The sequence below is a fragment of the Camelus bactrianus genome, unplaced genomic scaffold (assembly GCF_048773025.1).
Source record: "Camelus bactrianus isolate YW-2024 breed Bactrian camel unplaced genomic scaffold, ASM4877302v1 HiC_scaffold_42, whole genome shotgun sequence".
NCBI classification, from domain to species: domain Eukaryota; kingdom Metazoa; phylum Chordata; class Mammalia; order Artiodactyla; family Camelidae; genus Camelus; species Camelus bactrianus.
In genome coordinates, this window is record NW_027413958.1 from 2118791 (window position 1) to 2123427 (window position 4637).

A 4637-nucleotide genomic window follows, 5' to 3' on the forward strand; every position below is an offset into this window, starting at 1 on the left:
GCGGGGGTTGGGCTGGAAAAGCAGGTAGCATCTAGTGCCTCCCCATGGACAAGGGAGGTAATTAGCGGACTTCCCCCTGCTAGGGAACACCTGTGAAACAAGGAAGCTGCGTGGAGTGCGGTGCTAAACCTCACCCACACAGTCAGCCGTGTTCCGGAATTCTGAGTGTGGGGAGGTTCCGTCTTCTGTCTGCAGCACCCGGGATCTCCTAGGAGCACTTCGAGTGTCTTCCCCGAGTCCCTCCCAGTGCGGGCTGCCGGGGAAAGGCGGGGGTTTGGCTGGAAACGCAGGTAGCATCTTGTGCCTCCCCATGGACAAGGGAGGTAATTAGCGGACTTCCCCCTGCCAGGGAACACCTGTGACACCAGGCAGCTGCGTGGAGGGCGGCCCCGAACCTCTCCAACACAGTCAGCCTTGTTCCGGGATTCTGAGTGTGGGGAGGTTCCGTCTTTTGTCTGCAGCACCCGGGATCTCCTACGAGCCCTTCGAGTGTCTTCCCCCAGTCCCTCCTTGTGCGGGCTGCCAGGGAACGGCGGGGGTTGGGCTGGAAAAGCTGGTAGCATCTAGTGCCTCCCCATGGACAAGGGACGTAATTAGCGGACTTCTCCCTGCCAGGGAACACCTGTGACACCAGGAAGCTGCGTGGAGTGCGGCCCTAAACCTCACCCACACAGTCACCCGTGTTCCGGAATTCTGAGTGTGGGGAGGTTCCGTCTTCTGTCTGCAGCACCCGGGATCTCCTAGGAGCCCTTCGAGTGTCTTCCCCCAGTCCCTCCCTGTGCGGGCTGCCGGGGATTGGCGGAGGTTGGGCTGGAAAATCAGGTTGCATCATGTGCCTCCCCATGGACAAGGGAGGTAATTAGCGGACTTTCCCCTGCCAGGGAACACCTGTGACCCCAGGTAGCTGCGTGGAGGGCGGCCCCGAACCTCTCCAAGACAGTCAGCCGTGTTCCGGGATTCTGAGTGTGGGGAGGTTCCGTCTTCTGTCTGCAGCACCCGGGATCTCCTAGGAGCCATTCGAGAGTCTTCCCCGAGTCCCTCCCAGTGCGGGCAACCAGAGAAAGGCGGGGGTTTGGCTGGAAACGCAGGTAGCATCTAGTGCCTCCCCATGGACACGGGAAGTAATTAGCGGACTTCCCCCTGCCAGGGAACACCTGTGACACCAGTCAGCTGCGTGGAGGGCGGCCCCGAACCTCCCCCACACAGTCAGCCGTGTTCCGGAATTCTGAGTGTGGGGAGGTTCCGTCTTCTGTCTGCAGCACCCGGGATCTCCTAGGAGCCCTTCGAAAGTCTTCCCCCAGGCCCTCCCTGTGCGGGCTGCCAGGGAAAGGCGGGGGTTGGGCTGGAAAAGCAGGTAGCATCTAGTGCCTCCCCATGGACAAGGGAGGTAATTAGCGGACTTCCCCCTGCTAGGGAACACCTGTGAAACCAGGAAGCTGCGTGGAGTGCGGTGCTAAACCTCACCCACACAGTCAGCCGTGTTCTGGAATTCTGATTGTGGGGAGGTTCCGTCTTCTGTCTGCAGCACCCGGGTTCTCTTAGGAGCCCTTCGAGTTTCTTCCCAGAGTCCCTCCCTGTGCGGGCTGCCGGGGAAAGGAGGGGGTTGTGCTGGAAACGCAGGTAGCATCTAGTGCCTCCCCATGGACAGGGGAGGTAATTAGCGGACATCCACCTGCCAGGGAACACCTGTGACACCAGGCAGCTGCGTGGAGTGCGGCCCCGAACCTCCCCCACACAGTCATCCGTGTTCCGGGATTCTGAGTGTGGGGAGGTTCCGTCTTTTGTCTGCAGCAACCGGGATCTCCTAGGAGCCCTTCGAGTGTCTTCCCCGAGTCCCTCCCTGTGCGGGCTGCCGGGGAAAGGCGGGGGTTGGGCTGGAAACGCAGGTAGCATCTAGTGCCTCCCCATGGACAGGGGAGGTAATTAGCGGAATTCCCCCTGCCAGGGAACACCTGTGACACCAGGCAGCTGCGTGGAGGGCGGCCCTAAACCTCCCCAACACAGTCAACCGTGTTCCGGAATTCTGAGTGTGGGGAGGTTCCGTGTTATGTCTGCAGCACCCGGGTTTACCAAGGAGCCCTTCGAGTGTCTTCCCCCAGTCCCTCCCTGTGCGGGCTGCCGGGGAATGGCGGAGGTTGGGCTGGAAAAGCAGGTAGCATCTTGTGCCTCCCCATGGACAAGGGAGTTAATTAGCGGACTTCCCCCTGCCAGGGAACACCTGTGACACCAGGCAGCTGCGTGGAGGGCGGCCCCGAACCTCTCCAACACAGTCAGCCGTGTTCCGGGATTCTGAGTGTGGGGAGGTTCCGTCTTTTGTCTGCAGCACCCGGGATCTCCTAAGAGCCCTTCGAGTGTCTTCCCCCAGTCCCTCCATGTGCGGGCTGCCAGGGAACGGCGGGGGTTGGGCTGGAAAAGCAGGTAGCATCTAGTGCCTCCCCATGGACAAGGGACGTAATTAGCGGACTTCTCCCTGCCAGGGAACACCTGTGACACCAGGAAGCTGCGTGGAGTGCGGCCCTAAACCTCACCCACACAGTCACCCGTGTTCCGGAATTCTGAGTGTGGGGAGGTTCCGTCTTCTGTCTGCAGCACCCGGGATCTCCTAGGAGCCCTTCGAGTGTCTTCCCCCAGTCCCTCACTGTGCGGGCTGCCGGGGAATGGCGGAGGTTGGGCTGGAAAATCAGGTTGCATCATGTGCCTCCCCATGGACAAGGGAGGTAATTAGCGGACTTTCCCCTGCCAGGGAACACCTGTGACCCCAGGTAGCTGCGTGGAGGGCGGCCCCGAACCTCTCCAAGTCAGTCAGCCGTGTTCCGGGATTCTGAGTGTGGGGAGGTTCCGTCTTCTGTCTGCAGCACCCGGGATCTCCTAGGAGCCATTCGAGTGTCTTCCCTGAGTCCCTCCCTGTGCGGGCTGCCGGGGAAAGGAGGGGGTTGTGCTGGAAACGCAGGTAGCATCTAGTACCTCCCCATGTACAGGGGAGGTAATTAGCGGACTTCCACCTGCCAGGGAACACCTGTGACACCAGGCAGCTGCGTGGAGGGCGGCCACGAACCTCCCCCACACAGTCAACCGTGTCCCGGAATTCTGAGTGTGGGGAGGTTCCGTCTTCTGTCTGCAGCACCCGGGATCTCCTAGGAGCCCTTCGAGTGTCTTCCCAAAGTCCCTCCCTGTGCGGGTTGCCGGGGAAAGGAGGGGGATGTGCTGGAAACGCAGGTAGCATCTAGTGCCTCCCCATGGACAGGGGAGGTAATTAGCGGACTTCCCCCTGCCAGGGAACACCTGTGACACCAGGCAGCTTCGTGGAGGGCGGCCCCGAACCTCCCCCACACAGTCAACCGTGTTCCGGAAATCTGAGTGTGGGGAGGTTCCGTCTTTTGTCTGCAGCACCCGGGATCTCCTAGGAGCCATTCGAATGTCTTCCCAGAGTCCCTCCCTGTGCGGGCTGCCGGGGAAAGGAGGGGGTTGTGCTGGAAACGCAGGTAGCATCTAGTGCCTCCCCATGGACACGGGAGGTAATTAGCGGACTTCCACCTGCCAGGGAACACCTGTGACACAAGGCAGCTGCGTGGAGGGCGGCCCCGAACCTCCCCCACACAGTCATCCGTGTTCCGGAATTCTGAGTGTGGGGAGGTTCCGTCTTCTGTCTGCAGCACCCGGGATCTCCTAGGAGCCATTCGAGTGTCTTCCCAGAGTCCCTCCCTGTGCGGGCTGCCGGGAAAAGGAGGGGGTTGTGCTGGAAACGCTGGTAGCATCTAGTGCCTCCCCATGGACAGGGGAGGTAATTAGCGGACTTCCACCTGCCAGGTAACACCTGTGACACAAGGCAGCTGCGTGGAGTGCGTCCCCGAACCTCCCCCACACAGTCATCCGTGTTCCGGAATTCTGAGTGTGGGGAAGTTCCGTCTATGTCTGCAGCACCCGGGTTCACCTAGGAGCCCTTCCAGTGTCTTCCCCCATTCCCTCCCTGTGTGGGCTGCCGGGGAATGGCGGAGGTTGGGCTGGAAAAGCAGGTAGCATCTAGTGCCTCCCCATGGACAGGGGAGGTAATTAGCGGACTTCCACCTGCCAGGGAACACCTGTGACAAAAGGCAGCTGCGTGGAGTGCGGCCCCGAACCTCCCCCACACAGTCATCCGTGTTCCGGAATTCTGAGTGTGGGGAGGTTCCGTCTTATGTCTGCAGCACCCGGGTTCGCCTAGGAGCCCTTCGAGTGTCTTCCCCCAGTCCCTAACTGTGCGGGCTGCCAGGGAATTGCGGAGGTTGGGCTGGAAAAGCAGGTAGCATCTTGTGCCTCCCCAAGGACAAGGGAGTTAATTAGCGGACTTCCACCTGCCAGGGAACACCTGTGACACCAGGCAGCTGCGTGGAGGGCGGCCCCGAACCTCTCCAACACAGTCAGCCGTGTTCCGGGATTCTGAGTGTGGGGAGGTTCCGTCTTTTGTCTGCAGCACCCGGGATCTCCTAGGAGCCCTTCTAGTGTCTTCCCCCAGTCCCTCCCTGTGCGGGCTGCCGGGGAACGGCGGGGGTTGGCCGGGAAAAGCAGGTAGCATCTAGTGCCTCCCCATGGACAAGGGAGGTAATTAGCGGACTTCCCCCTGCCAGGGAACACCTGTGACACCAGGAAGCTGCGTGGAG